Below are 20,992 nucleotides of genomic sequence, written 5' to 3'. Positions count from 1 at the left end.
ACATCCACTGCGTTTTTTTTTTTTTAGATATTGTGATTTTCATTCCTCAATATTCAATTTGAACATTAAAAAAATCTTTCAGGTATCAAATTAATTTTTGAACACACAGAATACTAGTAAAATAAGTGTTTTAATACTTTTGCCTACTAATTCTAACATAGGCTCCAGTTCTGTGTCCATTTTGATTGAGCAAGTTTTCTCATTATTATGGGTTATATTTTTCAGCTCTTCTGCCTAGTAATTTTTTTAGATATCATGAATTGACTTTGTTGAATGCTGGTTATTTTTATATTCTTATATATATTCTTGAGCTTTGTCCTTGGATGGGGTCAAGGTACTTGGAAACTGTTTTTCTTTAAGTCATGAGCTGTATTTCATATGGACTAATTATTTCCCACTACTGAGGGAAGAACCTTCTGAGTATTATACCAAACGCCTATGATTTATGAGGTTTTTCAGTCTTCCTGGTGGGATTAGACATTTTTTCCAAGTCCTGTGTGAAGTCTGGGAAATTTTTTCCCTAATTTTTTCAGGTGTTTTTTCCCCACTGGGCAAAGGTAGTTTTGTCACATACAAACAATTGTCAGTAATTTAAGGAACATATAGGAGGCCCATTGGAAGATCTCTGGTAGTCTCTGTACAACTCTCTTAGTGGTACTCTGTCCATGAATTCTAGCTTTCTTGGTCTTCATAGACTCTCAGCTTCAACTCTTCAACTTGGGGAGTTTGTTGAGTTCCTCCTGATTTGTCTTTCCCTAAACAACTTGAACATATCCCCCCAAATATGCCAGGGAAATCATATGTTTCCTCTTGTTCTCTTGACTCTCAGGCATCACTGCCTTCCATTGCCTAATGTCCAATGTCATGAAACTGTTCTTTTGTACAATTTGTCCATATTTTTAACTGTTGATGGTGGGAGTATAAATGCAGCCCCTGTTTTTCCACATTTGGTGGAAGCAGAGATGAGACATATTTTATTTTAGGAATGCAAGTTACCTTAAAAATTTAGGCCTATATCTGATGAGAGATTGTCATTTGGATTTAAAAGTTAAAAAAGGCAATTGCTAGCATAAGCTCCTATGCCTGACACAAAGTGAGGCTAAACAAACCAAAATGTTGGAGTTTGGAGCAGAGAAAGTTTTGTTGCTGAGTGATGCAAGGAGACAGGTAGCTCATGCTCCAAAAAAATTTCAAGGTCCACAAAATGTTTCAGCAAAGCATTTTTAAAAGTAGGTGAAGGAGGGGGCTTGCCAGGTATGCATATGTGATCAGTTCATGCACAGTTCTCTGACTGGCTGATGGTGAGGTAACAGGGTGGTGTCACAACAGTTAACATTATCAGGCACTAGGAGGCACCGGGCTATGTGTTCATGATCATGAAGTAGTTAACAGCTTTCATTTGGTGAGGGGCAGGGGTTCATAATTGTAAAACTCAGGAAATGCACATCAAATATTATTATCTAGGTACCTCAGAGAGGACATGTGGGAAGGCCTGTCCCAGGAAAGCCCCATAGGGTCCTGCTCAGTTATATAATGAATGGTAGTATTCCTTATAAACAAGCATAAAGCAGTGTTTCCTAATATTAGCAAAGCATTTTGACAAAATATTATTATATATCTTTGGGCTTCTATTTGCTTTCAGAGGGTTTATTATATTAAATTAATTTTAGGACTGCCTAAAAACACCCAGACCTTAAATATTGTCAAGTTATTGATAATTAAAGGTTGACAAATAAAGATGTCAGGTTGGACCTGTGATCTTTTTAAGTGGAAAGACAGCAGAAATAATCAAACAGACACATTGTACAGCCTCTATATTCTGTGTTTTTAGTCTCAGAAGACTCCATACCTCACACAAACTATATTGAAGGGTTATATGGTTCCACTTCTGCCTCATTTCAAAAGACCTGAAGCTGTTTCTTGTTTTAAAACCAAATTATCATAGTGATAATTATTATAACATAAGAAGTACTGAAGACAAAACCCCCAGTATTCTTGAGAAAGGTTGACAGAGAAATGGTCATTTTGAAAAACACTGATCTCTTAGAAGACTACTATAAAATATGGATAAGAATATCAATAAACACAAAAATTGCTCAGATTCACTATTTCTATCACTATTTATAATGGAACAGGACTCAGAAAATTATTTACTCTTGGATGTAAGGAGATACCATTAAGAACTTACAAGCTTAATCATAAGACTCTATTCATTATTTTATTTTTACTGTTTTAAACAGCTTTTTGAGATTTCCTAGTAATTGCTACCTTATAAAGAAATCACTGATTGCCACATTCAGAATCTGCCAAAAGCATGCAGCAAGTAGGCAAAGGAGAGAGCTACTTTTAACTGGCAGTGAGGGATTTAGATTTATTTTGGCAAGATTAAACTTCAATTGGTTAACCATCAGTAACATTTATATCCATCTAGTCAGTATACCCTAGTTAAAGAGGATTGCTTTGCACTAAACCAGTAGTTGTCAACTGGGGCCATCTGTGCCCCTCAGTAGACATTTGACAATGTCTGGAGACTTTTTTTTTTCCCACAGCTGGGATGGAGAACTACTACTGGCATCTTTTCAGTAGACCTAGGGCTTCCCTTGTGGCTCAGCTAGTAAAGAATCTGCCTGCAATGTAGGAGACCTGGGTTCGATCCCTGGGTTGGGAAGATCCCCTGGAGAAGGGAAAGGCTACCCACTCTAGTATTAGGGCCTGGAGAACTCCATGGATGGTATAGCCCATGGGGTCACAAAGAGTCAGACATGACTGAGCAACTTTCACATTCACAGAGATTCCCAGGATACCTTCCTCATGTGAAAGAATTTTCCAGTCCAAAATAGCAATAGTGCTGAGATTGAGAAACCCTGCATTAAACAGATATACAATACATGCTTTAATAAGATCAATGCTTTGGTGAATAACACTAGACTTCACTTTTTAGAGAAAGTTTATGAAAACAATTGTGCTTGTCCTAGGGATTTGTTGAAAAACACAATAACTGTAAGATCTATCTTGAAATTAGCATATCTATTACTCAATCTTCCATACTTATATGAAATGTATGAAATAATACAAAACTTAGGGGTATATCAAAATTCCCAATAATCAAAAGGTCCAGTTATTTTCATTATACTCTACTGATTATTTGCCAAGGAACATAAGCAACTGCATTTTAAGATAATATTTCTTCGAAAACTCTTAAAAAGAGAAGACTTACATAGTTCAACCTCAGCTAGTCAAGACTGTTCTGATTTAGTTAAGTAGGAATGTTTAGATTGGGAGGGCAGCACAGATCCATTAGTCTAGCTCCCTCAGTTTATAAACAAAGTCAAAAGAAGCACAATGAAAAGAACAAATTAGTGTTAGAGCTAGCTATGGACCATAGGTTAGTTGACTCTGGGTTTAGTGCACTATAAAAAACACCCAAACTAAAATATATATATATTCTTGGGCTGTTTTTACAAGGCCTATCAGACCAAAGAAGATAGTAAAAAAAAAAGATTTAAACTGGTTTGCCTACTTTACATACACAGAAGGCCTAGCACTTTAAAATTGAAACTAAAAAAAAATAAAGTTATGCATTCATTAAGTCCAGGATCAGAAGACTTCCACCTCTCTTCCATCCTTGTTCATGCTTGTGTGTGTGCTCAGTTGCTTCAGTCATGTCTGATTCTTTGCGACCCTATGGACTGTATCCTGCCAGGTTTCTCTGTCCATAGGAATTCTCCAGGCAAGAACACTGGAGTGGGTTGCCATGCCCTCCTCCAGGGGATCATTCTGACCCAAGGATCAAACCTGCATCTCTTATGTCTCCTGCATTTGCAGGCGGGTTCTTTACCACTAGTGCCACCTGGCTTCTCCACACTAAATCTTTCTAACTGGGCTACTCACCATATCCCCTAAATGCCTAGTATATCCATACCTCTGAGTTTTTACTTATGTTAATAGCCTCACCTGAAATGCCATCCAGGTGCTTTACTAGATACTCAAGAGTATAAAGAAGAACCAAAAGTGTGTGTATCCTTTCTTCTGGGAGTTTTCATCTGAAGTAAAAGAGTAGCTAATTGAAATTATAATAAATGGTAAACAATTGTAGTGTTTTTTAAAAGAACTTTAAAAAAAATTTTTAAAAAAAGAAGGAAATGTGTAGGCAGTAGAGAGGTAGGGTTGACCAAGTCAGGGACATGAAATCACCCTTAAATAATCTTTGAGCTTCGTGCTGAAGAAGGAATGATTTTGGCTAGGTGGAGAGGGGTGGCACACTTGTAGTTAGAGGAGTAGGAGGTAAAATGAAAAAAACAGGCAAAGATCCTAAAACCTAAAGAGATTTGGTACATTTCAGCACTGAAGGAAGGCAATTCAATGTGGCTCTTGCTTAAAGAAAAAGTAAGAGAGAGAGACAGGCAATAAAGCTGAGGGAGTATGCCTGACAGATCACACAGAATAAGATTTCCCAGTCTTAGTTCTATTGACATTTTGGGTCAGATAATTCCTTTCAGGGAGAAGTTGTATTGTACATTGTAGGATGCTAAGAGTCCCTGGCCTCTATCCATTAAATGCTAGCTGTAGATCGAAAGCAGAGATTATGTTTGGGTAGTTTTGTTGAATAACCTAAAAGGTATAGACTTTACGCTGCTGCTGCTGCTGCTAAGTCACTTCAGTCGTGTCTGACTCTGTGCGATCCCATAGACGGCAGCCCACCAGGCTCCTCTGTCCCTGGGACTCTCCAGGCAAGAACACTGGAGTGGGTTGCCATTTCCTTCTCCGATGCATGCATGCATGGTAAGTTGCGTCAGTTGCGTCCAATTCTGATATACAGAATTACTATCGCTATTTTGAAACTCTTTCACAGCTTAAACTAAAAATATACTTTTAACTTTGAAGTGTACTGGACCTCTGTTTCACATTTTTCTGGAACTCCTATAGCTCAGAATAGTACTTCATTACATGAAGTGATTCCTTTCAGAAAACAATGGGTTTTTTTAAAATGATATTTGTTTCATGATAAGTGAGGTAGACTGTGTTGGGTAATAATTTTTAAATGAACTCTGAATTGCATATTGTCAGAATTGAATAAAAGTTACTAACATTTGGAGGCGGAGTTATTAGTATCATAAAGTATAGGCTTTGTAGAATTTCACTTCAGAAAGAATGAAAATATTTTATTGAAGTAAAATCTGATGTTCTCTGGGGTGTGTGTGTGTGTATCTCAGTATTACTTGAGTGGTTCACCTTTCTTTTCCACTACTTCACAGAACAGACTGGAAGAATGCAGATTTCTTCTGACTCATTAGGATAAGAATAACTGGCTCTTTAAAACATCAAAATAAATAATCTCAGATCATTCCAAGAAGTTGCTCTTTAAAGTTTAAGTAAAATGGCTACGGAGGCTAAGTTGTTAAGAAATCTTTATATGCTATCAAAACTGACCAACAATAGGTAGAAATTTATTCTCTCTCTTTCTCTGAGACTAAGCAAAGCACTTTTCTTCATGGGAAAACTTTACTGAGTGATCCATATACTGACAACATTACTAATTTTTTTTCTAGCCATTTCCTTGAAAGCTAAATGTGGGGCCAGCATGTCAGAATAGGTGGTCATTGACACAGCATGATGAGAGGAAACTCCAACACCCTTCAGCCACAGATTCACAACTCCATCAAGAGGGAAATATTACCTCAAGATAATACAAGGTGGTCATTCTCTTTTAGAACAGAAATACCCCTAGAAGAACCCTTATTCTTTTAATATTTTTGTATCTCTTGATCTTCCAGCTACTTCCCTCTGAAGCTAGGATGGAGAAGTAAGGAATGGCTTTTCAACTGAGATGTGAGGGAAAATAGAAGAGTTGGTCAAGATCTTACTATTCAAAAACAGTAGGAAAGAAAAAGTAGGCAAGCACCAAAGGCCCCAAGAATGCATTCTACTTTGCAGTTTTGCCTACTGCTTGCCTAGGGTCTTCAAACACTGAAGTACAACATTTAGTTTACTTTATTTACAATATTTAGTTACTAAAGAGGATGTATAATCACCTTCATATACCAATATGTCATTGAGGTTATGGCTACATAAGAGAAATCAATTGATTCACTGAAGAAAAAGGAAATTAAGAAAACTAATCACAGGTTTTTGAAATTAATGACTAGCTTCTTTTTTTAATGGCTAGCTTCTTAACTGTACTGAGTATGCAATCACTCAAAATGGTCTGAATGTTCTGAATGGACAGTGAAAATAAATTTCAGCATACAAAAATACACTTGGCTACAAGGGTCATCTTTCCACATTCTGCTATACTTGTTAGAAATGATGCTGGCTTCTTTTTACACATCATTTTACTCTGAAACATGAGAAAGTATACGTTTTGGGGTGACTGTTCACTTTTTTCTTCTGCAAATTTCTATTTCCCAAAAAGTAGACTCCTGCAGATTCATTTGCTTTGTATGACTCATAAAACATATCTCAATATCGGTATAATTTCTTTGTATTTTATGTGTATATTATCTTAATAACCCAACCCTAGGGGAGCTAACTCACTGGCCAATCAAAAATCAATGATATTTTTTCTTTTAAGAATTTGAATAAGAGGCTCAGGGACTGACACAGTCGGGAGCTAACAGCACTGGATAATGGAAATAGACTAGAGAGAAAATCCACAAACACATGTTGTTAGAACACCTGTATGTTCACTGAGATTTTGCTTCTCAAAATCTCAAATCGGTATCATTCGTAATTTATCCTTTATATCTCATCTAATTTGGCTTTATTTCTGTTATTTACAACACAAATAATCTTAATCAAAACACTGTATTATCTGATCACTCAATACAAATAAAGCCCAGCTTTCTATTGTTTCTAATAACTTGAAACTACAGCAAACTGCAATGATTATAGCACTTAACTGCAAGCAATCTTTGTTCTGTTACCTATGTAATTATGAGCCCACCAATCCACTGTCAGAAAATCTCTATTGACAATTATGAACCACAGTAAGAAGCATTCCTAATTCCATTATCTACTTAATAGTGGAAAGGATTCTTTTTTTTTTTTTTTAGTGGAAAGCATTCTCAAGCCAATAGCACTATGATTTTCCTTAGGCCATTTTCTTTCTCCTACTCCAGGTCCAGGAGTAGGTCCTGACTGGTAAGTGTGTGTCAGTCCTCCAGTGTTAGTAATTAATTTAAACAATTTAAATAATTACTTAAAAAATTTAAAATGGCACTTTAAGCGAGGTCATTAACATGAGTAAAAACACAGAGACATTGGATATACTAGGCAATTTGAGGATGTGGTGAGTAGGCCAGTCAGAAGGATTTAGTGTGGAGAAGCATGAACAAATTTAAGCTAATGGGAGAGAGAGAGAATCTCAGAAATTATGTGAGAGCTACAAGAAGAGACCTCTTTTCCCCAAGACAGTGTGTTACACATTTTGAACAGAACACAATGTTCCATTTTGGAACTATGATGTTGAGGCTTGGAGCTTCAGGCGACCACCTTATGGAACCTGAGAAGGAAGCTAACATTGAGTAGGCAAACCAAAGGGAAAAAAGAAATCAAAGTCTTAGTAACATCACATTTTTAGGTGTCTCTAGCCTCAGGTGAAGTTAGTCCTACCTCTTAGATTTTCAGTAATGAGTCAATGCATCCCTTAATTGTGTCATCTTTTTTATTCTGTCATTTGCAAAACAAGGACTCAAGTCTTTCTGTTCACTAGCTATATGGTTTTAGTCAAGTTAACTAGCCTATCAAAAGTTACGTATAAGATAATAATCATAGTACCTTTTCAGAGAGGCTGCTGGCAAAATCAAATGAGGTAAACTATAGGACAACAGTAGGCACTGAAAACAAAAATTTCCCTTTCCACACTTGGCGGTAGGTAGCCATTGCAATGCTTATAGTGTGAAGGATAAAGTCACGTGCTTATTTATAACTTAGTAAATAGATAGCAGTGGAGAAGACTCTTGAGAGTCCCTTGGACAGCAAAAAGATCAAACCAATCAAACCTGAATATTCACTGGAAGAACTGATGCTGAAGCTGAAGCTCCAGTACTTCGGCCACCTGATGCAAAGAGCCAACTCATTGGAAAAGACCCTGGTGCTGAGAGAGCTAACTTAGGCGGGTTGATAGGCAGTCCAGGGTCCTTTAAGGAGGAGGTGAAGATTCTCCCTCACCTTCTTCCTTAAGCCTTGTGCAACAATGTATCTTCCCTGAGAGAACTGGCTTTTCTTTAGGTCTGGGGCTAATGAATACACAGCAATCATACATGTTACTGATGGAAAATGCTTTTCTTACACCCCATTATGTTTTTCTTAGTCTCTATGTTAATAATTATAATGGCAACAAATCTTGCCTGGGAACTTGTTTCTCAGCAACAATATATCTCACCCAGAAACACAGTTATACAGAACTCATTCCTTCTGGTTAATCTTGTACTAAAGGTGTCTCAGGATGTATGCCTTGGGAAAGGGTCTGGTGGAACTTTTCTGACCTTGAGACTTTGTTTGTATCTATTCTCAGTAGCCAGTTAAAATTATATGATGCCCTGCTTAAACTAGTGAGGTGGGTCCTCTCCTACCCTCTTCCAGTGCCTTTTACTGGAAGATTTCTCTAATCCTTTTTCTCCTTAATGAAACTGTTATACAAAGCTCTGAGTGACTGAGACTGCACTTCAAGGAATCCCTCTCCTTTGGAGACCATGACTACCGGCACCATTCACCATCACCTATCAATGCTGGGAACGACTGGAGGCAGGTGGAGGAGAGGACGAAAACGGGTGACATGGTTGATGGCATCACAGAATCAATGGACAGGAGTTTGGGTCAACTCTGGGAGACGTGAAGGATAGGGAAGCTTGGAGTGCTGCAGTTCATGGGGTCACAAAGAGTTGGACATGACTGAGCGACTGAACAACAACAACAACAACAAATAGATTTACTAATTCTGGAATGTCAAAGAGAAATTAAAATCATGATTAACATTATGATCCTGAAATAGTCCTGTTTGAGCAAGATGAAATACTCAAATCAAAATAGAAAATATGCAGTAGAAAAAGAAGGATAATTTCTAGCAGAAAATTGCCAGTTAACTGTTTACTAGATGTATGCATTTAAATATGGTCCTTAGATTTATGTCCTGGAGAATGAAATGGCAACCCACTCCAGTATTCTTGCCTGGAGAATACCATGGACGGAGGAGCCTGGTGGGCTACAGTCCCAAAGAGTTGGACACAACTGAGTGACTTCGCACTTCACTTAGATTTATGTGATTAAGATTTTTAGCTTTTAAGAGTGGCCAAGATGGTAGAGTAGGAGGACTCTGAGGTCACATTTTCTCATGGGCATACCAAAATTACAGAGCAACTTATCCATTGATAAGAAAGACCATTAATGGAAAAGATTGTGTACAACTAAAGTATCAAGAAGGAACCACAACAAGACAGGTAGGAAGAGCAGATGCACAGAATAGTCAAGATCAATACCCCAAGTGGGCAACTCACAAATCAAAGGGTTGTTACATGGCAGAGGTTCTCCCCAAAGAGTGAGAAGTGTGAGTCTTACTCCAGGCTCCCCAGTCTGGGGGGTCTTACACCAGGATGACAAGCCACCAGAATACATGGCTTCAAAGGTTGAAAGGGCTTACTTTTGCAAAAGCCAGAGGGCTATGGAAAATGTAAATGCTACTCTTAAAGGGCACACACAAAATCTCACACGCTCTGGGACCCAGAACAGAATCAGTAATTTGAAAAAAGCCTGGTTCAGATCCACCTACTGATTATGGAGAGAGGCATGAGGCAACTGGGTCTCACCTTAGGGACATAAACAAACACTGTGGCAGCAATCTGGGGGGATTGTTTCTAGGAGAAAAATGGTGGTGCTGGCAAGCACAATTTTGGGACCCTCCCTCTAGCTTCTTAGCATTAGGACCTAGCTCTGCCCACTAGCATGTCTGCACTAAGACTAGGATACCACAGGACAAGCAGCTAGCTGGCCAGGGACAGAGACCCTCTCACCAGCAGGGCACTGCCTTAAGACCCCCTGAACCCCCAGCCACTGTGGGACCCAGTCCTGCCACCAGCTGTCAGACAACTATTTCAAGACCACCAGGACCCTGTAGTTAGAGACTCTTAAAACCAAGCTCTTCCCACTGGTGGGCTAAAACCAGCCTCAAAATTCTCCTGCGACCAAGCCATACCTCTGCTCACCAGTGGACAGACACCAGCATCAGGACTACCACAATCCCACAACTTGCTGTGTTAAGACCTAGCCGATCCACTAGCAGGCTGAATCAGCTCAAGGACCCCTTGGGCCTCAGTCTCATCCACCAGCAGCAGAAAACCAGCTCTGGGGTAATCTTGGGCTCCACAATCCTTAGGATCCAGTCCTACCCATTAGCAGACTTACACCAGCTTTGGGACACCTATGCTGCAGCCAGCTGTGTGAGGAATTGGCCCTGCCCAACACCAGGCTGACACGAGATCTGGATCTTCCAATTCCATTACCACCAATCTTGGAACCAAGCTCCACCCTCCAGTGGGCCAGAACTAACGCTGACGCCCCGCAGGACCCTGTCACTAGCCACTTTGTGACCTTACCCTGCCTGCCATGGGCTGGTAGCCACTGCAAAAGCAGAGTCCAGCAACTGACCAGAACAAGGCCAATCATGCCTACCAGACCATATACAGTAGTCAGCCAGTCACAAGAAAAGAATTTACATAGCCCACAAAGGGGGCACCCCTAGAGCATAGAGAACTGGTGACCAGAGGGGAGTATACTGCTAAGACACATAGAAAGTCTCCTACCAAGGCCACTTCCCCAAGGTGGGAACATGTTATCAATCTACTCAATATATATATATATATTTTTTTTTTCTGGTCAATTAAAGTCAACTTTTATTTTGGCATCAGTATTATAAAACATTCCCATGCTACAATTGAGAACACAAATTCTGAGAACAGAGCACTGGATTCAGACAAATAACTCTTCAGTAATCATTAAACACTTGATAAATATCAACAGGGACAGTGGGGAAGGGGAAGAGGAGACTCAGCAGAATTCATGAAAGGATGACAAGAACAGTATCATTTCAATTCAGTATAGCAACCCAAGATTTCTACTACTTTATCTACTTATCTACTAGAAAAAATATTCATTTTTTTCTTATCATCTTTCAATCAGCAATTAATATAAATATTTGCTGCTTCTCATGAGTGATATCCAAGGAATATCTAAAGACAACACTTTATAGGGATACTGCTTAATTCTAGATAATTCAATTAAGTAGTACTGCTTAAATTGTCTCTTTGAAAGAGATCAATTCAGTCAAAATAATCATTTGGAACAGGTATAGGACACATATTAATGGGTTCCATTATTGATAGCTAAAACCATTTTAACATCTCTGAAAATATTAAATTCAAGAATTTTAAAACAATTCCTATACAGTATTTATTATTAAGCAGTCTACTTGAAATGGAAAATGAAATAATGTTCACTCTGGAGATTCAAGGTAAATAATAACTTATAGAGAAATCTGAAATGGAAAATGAAATAATGTTCACTTTGAGGATTCAAGGTAAATAATAAGCTAGAGAAATCAGCCTCCTGACTTTAAATATTTGAAATAATAAATGCAATCAACTTATATGAAATAAGAGTAAATGGTGAAAATTTTTAAGATGTAGTTTTAGCAAAAAGAAAGGAGAGGGTGGAACTTCCATCAGAAATATTTAATAAATATTATAATGGGGTGCTAATAGTGTTAACATTAGGAAATGAGTAATATTTGATGGAATAAGAATGTTTTTATTGGTAGTTATATCCTCAATTATTAAAATTTTTCCACTATAAGTCTAAGAACTTGTGATTGAATATACAGAAGAGCACCAAGTATGTGCCATTTATAAGAGCAAAGCAAGACATCAAATGAGATTTCTGAAGTTACAGTCTCATTTCCAGGCTTGTGCAGCACACTCATCTTTTTTCAACTTTGGGTTAAAATATCTACAAGACTGTGGTTGGGAGCCTCCAAACAGGGCTATGCAGTAGTCATGTTTCTTCCTTCTGGGCCTTGTACCTTCTACCAGTTCTTCTCGATCCTCTGGAGAAAGGAGATGATATCTCATCCCACTTATCACCATCTTAAGGCATTCAGGATTGTCTTGAATAAGTGGTTCAGCTTGTACTGTTTTACTTAAGAAATTCTTTGATATAAGAGGAAACCTGACTTTAGCAAGGATGTCAACCATAAAAGGCTGGCGATTAGGTTCATCATATTTCAACCACCTGACCGCAGCATCATAAACCTGATCCTCTGCTCTCACAGTCAGAGTGTCCTGGATGAGGAGATGTGTAACTCGCTTGACATCAAGTTGTAGAAATTCATCTACTCAATCTACTCAATATTAACACATAGAAATAAAAACAACAAATTAGGCAAAATGAGACAGCAGAGGATTATGATCCAAACAGAGGCAAAAGATAAAGTCCCAGAACTAAGAGAAGCTGGATAAGCAATCTACCTTATATAAAAAGGAATTACTGACCAATATCACTGGTGATCATAGATGCAAAAAAAAAAAAATCAACAAAATGTTAGCATACAGAATTCAAGAAGATGACACACCAAAATCAAGTGGGATTTATCCCAGGGATGCATGGGAGGCTCAATATCTGCAAATCGATCAATATGATATACCATATTAACAAACTGAAGAATAAAATCATATAATCATCTCAGTAGCTGCAGAAAAATTTTTTGACATAATTCATCATTCATTTGTGATAATAAAAATTTTCAATAGAGTGGTTATTGAGGGACTATACCTCAACATAATGAAGGTCATATATTGTTGGTTACTATGAGTGAAATGACAGAACATACAAGACATACAAAAGATAGACAGGACACCACTCTGGCCAGAGGAACAACTGGGCAAACTAATTGCCATTTATTATTATAAAGCCATCCTTAGACAGAATTCCAGATTGTAAGAATAAGCCTTTTCAGTACAGTGCAGGTGCATACATGTTATTGTATAGCAAAGGGGAGTGAAATCTCTGTCTACTGAAGAGTCTGCCCAAAGCCCTCATCTCCTTCTTATCTCGAGAAGGGAATGCTCCCTCGTTTGCAAGGGACCATTAAACTCAAGGCTATGTCCAGACTCTTTGGCAGAACGCCTCGTATGCAAGGACGCTCAGCCTGAGCAGAGAGACCCATTTGCAGGCACATCTCTGCCACCCTATTAACCCTTCAATATATGGCAAACCTATGGGCTTCCCAGGTGGTACTAGTGGTAAAGAACCCGCCTGCCAATGCAGGAGAAATAAGAGACACAGGTTTGATCCCTGGGTCGGGAAGATCCCCTGAAAGAGGGTATGGCAACCCACTCCAGTATTCTTGCCTGGAGAACCTGATGGACAGAGCCTGGCAGGCTAAAATTCACAGGAGCACAAAGAGTCAGACACTACTGAAATGACTGAGCACACACACATGACAAACCCATAACCAACATTATACTCAACAGTGAAAAGATGAAAGTATTGCCCTAAGATTAGGAATAAGACAAGAATACCTATTCTTGCCACTTTTATTCAATATACTATTAGAGGTTCTACCTATAACAATCAGTAAGATAAAGAAATAAAAGGATTCCAGATTGGAAAGTAAGATGTGAAACTATTATTTTTGGCAGATGATATGATATTCTACATAGAAAATTCTAAATATGCCACCAAAACCTATATAGCACTCATCAATGAATTCAGAAAAGTAACAGAAGATAAAATTAATATATGAAAACCTGTTGCATTTCTATGTTCTAAATCACATATCAGTGAAATTAAGAAAACAATCCTATATATAATTGCATTCAGTTCAATTCAGTTCAGTCACTCAGTCGTGTCTGATTCTTTGCAACCCTATGGACTGCAGCATGCCAGGCTTCCCTGTCAAGAATAAAATACCTAGGAACAAACCTAACCAAGTACTCAGAAACTATGAGACACTGATAAAAGAAACTGAGGAAGACACAAACAGATGGAAAGATATACCATATTCATGGATTGGAGGACTGAATATTGTTAACATGATCATATTATCCAAGGCAATTGGATAATACAGATCAACACAATTCTTATCAAAACATCAATGGCATTTGTGGAAACACCAAAGGTTCTGAACAGCCAAAATTACTGTGTTGTGTGACAGGAATTTGCATACTGTTGAAGGTCAATTATAGTTAAAACAAAACAAAACAAAACACCTCAGAAGCAGATCATTTTTTGTGGTTACCAGTGGTAGGAATTGGAGTAGTGAGAACTGGATGAAGAGAACCAAAAATTACAAACTTCTAGTTGTAAGACAAATAAGTACTAGAGGTGTAATGTACAGCATGATCAAGATATGATCAATATTGTTACTATTGCTCTATGTTACAAAAGCTGTTAACAGACTAAATTTTAAGTGTTCCCATCACAAGGATTTTTTTCTCTTTTAAAAATTTATATATATATATATATATATATATGAGATGTTCACTAAACTTACATGTTCACTAAATCATTACAGCATGATTTGACATACACTGTATCCTTTAAACTTATCAGTGCTGTATATCAATTATATACAAATAAACTGGGAAAAAAGATTTCAAGCTATTGAATAGTAAGGAAATTAAATAGATTATTAACATTCTTAGGCAAGATTGAGGAAAACAATTACTTCATTCTTATACCAGAATTGGTTAACATTTATTTATTATAAAGCTTTATCATAAAATTCTCCTTTCACCCATAAAATCAGGTTAATAAAACTTCCTTTTACATAGTTTTATCTTATACTCTTAGTCATAACAGTATATTCTGACAAGAAACCATCAATTAATGTTTTAAGTTCTAATTTCAAAAGCTCAGAATTCTTAGGAACAATGCTATCAACCCACATAATCTATGTAGCTTTTATAATTTCCTCTTGTTTCTCTGATGTGGAAGAAAATGGGGAAATATTTTCTTGTGACATTTTTTCTTTTGTCAGTGGCCTCAGTATCCAGTCTAGTGGTATGAACAAGCAGCACTTAAAGCAAAATCTCTTACTGGGTTCATTTTTATTATTACAGAGGTGCCAATCATAGATAAATTTCACATTATAGGGAATATTTGACCAAAAAGTGATTCTTATCACTGGTATGGCAACATACAATTTCTACATTTTCAATAGGGAGGATATTACCCTATGAAAGATGATTAGGAGGGCATGCCTAGAATTTATTGTGGATGGCACTGAAAACAATATTAGAGACTGCTGGGAGATATAGCAATATGGCTCAACTTCACTACTGCCTTCTTACAAGACGTTAAATATGCATATGCGGTTATTTAAGTACATGTGATATCTGATGAAAGATTTAAATTTGCCCCAACTTTTAAGAGTATTTTTATTAAGGCCTATAAGCTAAATCTGAAATTTACTTTGTGTATAAAAAATGCTCAAGGAAATGTTTTTCAAAGTACGAAGTTGATAAACTAATTGAGATACTTAACTATGCAAATATTTAGAAATTACTAGCATATTATTTCACAGAACATACTATTTTATGCTAGAAATATCAAACATTGATTAATCATTTAACAGCATAGTGTCATACTTTAAAAACATATGGAAATGCTTTTTTATAGTAAAGACTACCAGCAAAATTAAAACATGATAAAGATACTAAAGGAATTTAAGAAAGTCACTTGCACTATTTTCTATTAGCATTTGACTTTTTTCTGATATGTAGAAAGGAATTAAAAACGCTTTTCTGACAACCAGTCTTTGGTTATCTATTACCAGTGATGCTAAGGAAATGTTTATTCTATTAACCTTATCTAAAATATTAATCAAAATATTCTATGATATTTTAGTCTATTAAACACATCATCATTAAATTGTACAAATTGAAATATATTTTTACTAATATCACAAAGGCATCCCTTTGTTAATTTTTAACAAAGTCTGTTAGCTGATAAAACTTCAAAGCTCTTAGAAGTTTCTATTTTGAAACTACTACTAGAAAATATTGCCACTGACATCCTAACTTTCTCTTTTAATTGACAGAAATCCTTTTCTGTCAAAATGAAGACCTTAGTAACAAGCAATCTGGAACAAATTTCCAGTACAAAAGAAACTGTACAATATTGTGGATTCAGAAAAATGATTTAAAAAGCTCAAGCATGTAGAAATATAATCCTTTGAAATGAATAAAGGGATTTAGAAAGAATTCCATTATTATGAAGTGTGCATTTATCAATTATGAGCTAATCCATCTAAACTATCAAACATACACATTATGTATGTATGTATGTATTCATTCATTTATTTGAATTTTATTCTCAAGATCAAGGACTAAATTCAACCAGCAGAATAACTTTCCTAAAAAAAAAAAAAAAAACCTCTAATTTGAGTCTTTTTAAATAGCAACCTGCTGCTGCTGCTGCTAAGTTGCTTCAGTCGTGTCTGACTGTGTGAGACCCCACAGATGGCAGCCCACCAGGATCCCCCATTCCTGGGATTCTCCAGGCAAGAACACTGGAGTGGGTTGCCATTTCCTTCTCCAATGCATGAAAGTGAAAAGTCAAAGTGAAGTCGCTCAGTCATGTCCGACTCTTAGGGACCCCATGGACTGTAGCCTACGAGGCTCCTCCGTCCATGGATTTTCCAGGCAAGAGTATTGGAGTGGGTTGCCATTGCCTTCTCGGAATGGTAACCTGAGAGATGCACAAATTTAAAGAATGTAAAATAATCTTTGCTCTGTCATCCCATGAAGGAAATGTGAACTATAAAATGTGGGACCTTGTTCACCTTTCAACCACACTTTTCCTTTGCTCCCCTCCCTTTCATATCCCCATCGCTCTTCCCAAGATTATTACAGGGCAACACAATCTCAGACACTTGCTAGGCACTGTGAATGATAAAAAGAAAAAAAGACTATTCTCTTCCTTCAAAGAATTTGAAATCTTAAAAAGATAAGATGAAAATCTTATTCTTTAAGAAAAATGGTATATGTGTTCAACAAATATCCAAAATTTCAGATATTAAAATTTCTATTTTACAATTTTATAAAAATTAAAAATAAAACCTTCAAATATATTATTTTCCACTTCAGTTCAGTTCAGTTCAGTTGCTCAGTTGTTTCTGACTCTTTGCGACCCCATGAATTGCAGCACGTCAGGCCCCCCTGTCCATCACCAACTCCCGGAGTTCTCTCAGACTCACGTCCATTGAGTTGGTGATGCCATCCAGCCATCTCATCCTGTTGTCCCTTTCTCCTCCTGCCCCCAATCCCTCCCAGCATCAGAGTCTTTTCCAATGAGTCAACTCTTCACATGAGGTGTCCAAAGTATTGGAGTTTTAGCTTTAGCATTAGTCCTTTCAATGAACACCAAGGACTGATCTCCTTTAAGATGGACTGGTTGGATCTCCTTGCAGTCCAAGGGACTCTCAAGAGTCTCCAACACCACAGTTCAAAAGCATCAATTCTTCGACGCTCAGCTTTCTTCACAGTCCAACTCTCACATCCATACACGACCACTGGAAAAACCATAGCCTTGACTAGACGGATATTTGTTGGCAAAGTAATGTCTCTGCTTTTGATTAGATACTACTTAATAAAAATACTACACCTGTATGAGAAAGTGGCATATATTATAACGATGTCCATGCTTACTGTTGATAACTAAATTTTTTCAAGGAAAATTTAGTTCATTTGATGTCTCAAAAGTTCTGTATCTCAGACAGAAATTAATGCATTGATAGAAGTATAAAAAAAGACTTTAAAAATTGAGTTTGATTATTAAACATTAAAATTTGTTATCTTTTGTAAGCCATACCTTTTTTTGGCTGATTTTATAAGACAATAGCATAAACACATTACTTCTGAGTTACAATGTAGATTTCTTAGCTACATATTTTAATGAACTGGGGAACTATAAAACTGCCTTTTGGCTCTCCCTTCAAGAGACTTTGATTTAACAAGTCTGGAATAAGGCTTGGACATTAGGATTTTTAACCCTCTCTAAGGTTTCTAACGTGCATCCAAAGTTGAGAACCACAAGCATAGATGCATTTTTGTAAGTTTCACAGATATTTTTACAAACTATCACAACTGCAGGAGTGAAGTAGTGTACATAGCTCTACCCTTTCTTAGCAAATAGTTTTAGCCAACACTGTGTAAATTCCCTTCATAACGTATACACAGATATATGCTGCTTTTCAGTTTGGGAAATGAAACACAGTATTCCACCCTGTTCCCAGAAAACACAGTATTCCTAGATACCTCTTTAAGACTTTTTAAAAATGATATGTATAACTAAAATGTTAGAAAATATGATAGAATTGTGAATACTCCTTGAAATTTCAGCACATCTGTTTTTGGATGAGTAGAAATCCAGTCTCATCTATACCATTTCATATCATCTCCAACGCTGCAAGAAGAAAATTAGAAGTTTAGCAACTGATGTTAAAATCACTCAAAACTCAAGACTTCTTTTAGTGCTGCTTTAGTCTAGCTGTCCACTTTTTGTTTTGATGGTATATTTTAGTACAAAATAAAAAAGCAATGATTCTCACTAATCAATGAATCCATGGAATAGACTAAGTCATCTGGATTAGCTCTACTTTTTTAAAACATAAATTTACTTATTTTAATTGGAGGTTAACTACTTTACAATATTGTATTTGTTTTGCCATACATCAACATGAATCTGCCACAGGTATACATGTGTTCCCCATCCTGAATCCCCCTCCCACCTCCCTCTCCATACCATCCCTCTGGGTCGTCCCAGTGCACCAGCCCCAAGCATCCAGTATCATGCATCGAACCTGGACTGGCGATTTGTTTCATATATGATATTATACATGTTTCAATGCCATTCTCCCAAATCATCCCACCCTCTCCCTCTCCCACAGAGTCCAAAAGATTGTTCTATATATCTGTGTCTCTTTTGCTGTCTCGCATACAGGGTTATCGTTACCATCTTTCTAAATTCCATATATATGCATTAGTACACTGTATTGGTAGAGTGAATTAGCTCTACTTTTAACCTGGACTTTGAGAAAAAAAGTTTGGAAATTTGAAATAAGTGTATGAATGTAAATGAATGTATTATATTATTTGTAATTAGTATACCACTGATCTCATCCCAGGAAACAAAAAAGAGAGATCAGAAATTAGAAACTTTCCCTTCAAAAAGTGAACTTGGTAAATGAAGAACCTACACAAAGTAATCAGCAAAGACTAATTCTGTATATGTTGCCTGTGCCAGAAGGTCAATTTTAAGGAATCTCTTCACACGTGAACTAGAATAGCCAAGTGTGTACTATTGGTTTTGACTACATTCCCTCTGACACATGAAATTCAGAACAAGAAATCTTTAATTTAAGCAAACAAACCTCTTTAATGAAAGATGAATTTCTGATTATTACTTTTTGTTTAATAACATATGACTTTACAAGATATACAGTCATTTTGATATATTTTATTATGGTACAAAGTCACTTGCAGATTCCTAAACATATTCAAGCTACTTTGTTCCCCTGGGCTTGCATTGTTGCTGCTTATCTGCTTAGATTGCTTTCTACCATTTCTCTGGAGGTAATTTCCATTTTCTTAATAGAAATATTTTTGATTTTTTAATTTCCATAGGACTTATTTCCATTTTCTTCATAGCATAGCCATCATTTCTGGTCCATGCCTATGTATAAATTTTTCCCTCTACTTTCCTCAATTCTTCCTCTTAAAAAAAATTCAAATATATTTTCTGCTCACTGTTCAACTAGGTTGCCTTTTTTTATATTGAGATGTATGAGATTTTTGCATGTTTTGGGGATTAATCCCTTATTGGCTGCATCACCTGCAAATATTCCTTCCCATTCTATAAACTGTATTTGCATTTTGATTACGATTTCCTTTGTGTGCAAAAGCTTTTCAATGGGGCCAAAGCCCCATTAATTTAATTTTCTTTCCATTACTCTAGAAAATTAGTCCAAAATGATATTGTGATTTATGTCAAATTATGCCACATTTTCCACTAGGAGTTTTATAGCATTGATCTTATATTTAATAATGTATTTTGAGTTTATTTTTCTGTATGGTGTTAGACAATGTTCTAATTTTATACTTTTATGTTTAGCTGTCCAGTTTTCCCAGCACCATTTATTGAAGATATTGTGTTTTCTCCACTGTATATTCTTGCTTCCTTTTTCATAAGTGTGTGGGTTTATCTCTGGGCTTTCTATCCTCATCCATTGATCAATATTTCTGTTTTTGTGCCAGTATTGTGCTTCCTTGATTATTGTAGCTTTATAGTATACTCTGTAGTCCAGGAGCCTGATTTCTCCTGTTCTGCTTTTCTTTCTCAAGATTGCTTTGGCTATTCAGGAATTTCTGTGTTTCCACACAAATTGAAATTTTTTTTCTTTGTCCTAGTTCTGTGAAAAAATGTCATTGGTAATTTGATAGAACTTGCATAGAATCTTGTAGATTTCCTTGTGTAGCATGGTCATTTTGAAAATACTGATTTTACTAATCCAAGAACATGGTATCTATTTTTCCATGTGTTTGTGTCAGCATCTTACAGTTTTCAGGGTACAGGTCTTTTGCCCCCTTAGGTTTTTTTCCTAGGAGTTTTATTCTTTTTGATGAGATGGTAAATGAGATTGTTTCCTTAATTTCTCTTTATAATTTTTTTGTTGTTAGTGTAGAAAAATGCAACAGATTTCTGGGTATTAATTTTTTTATCCTATGACTTTACAAAATTCACTGATGAGCTCTACTAGTTTTTGACAGCATGTTTAGGATTTCCTATATATATTATCATGTCATCTGCAAACAATGTTAGTTTTCTTTCTCCCTTTCCAACTTGAATTCCTTTTATTTCTTTTTCTTTGAGTAGTGTGGTTAGGACTTTCAAAACTATGTTGAGGAAAAGGGATGAGAGTGAACATCTTTCTCTTGGTCCT

General features: G+C 36.5%; 1 protein-coding gene across 1 annotated transcript in view; it reads right to left on the bottom strand.

Annotated features, from left to right (window-relative positions):
- The window catches only part of GUCY1A2 (guanylate cyclase 1 soluble subunit alpha 2), a 474,198-nt gene that overhangs the window by 46,068 nt on the left and 407,138 nt on the right, over positions 1-20,992 (bottom strand). The window lies entirely within an intron of this gene.

Source organism: Capricornis sumatraensis, chromosome 16 (assembly GCF_032405125.1).
Source record: "Capricornis sumatraensis isolate serow.1 chromosome 16, serow.2, whole genome shotgun sequence".
Taxonomy (NCBI): Eukaryota; Metazoa; Chordata; class Mammalia; order Artiodactyla; family Bovidae; genus Capricornis; species Capricornis sumatraensis.
Note: the sequence above shows the minus strand (reverse complement) of the source record. Positions and strands in the feature narration are given on the sequence as shown.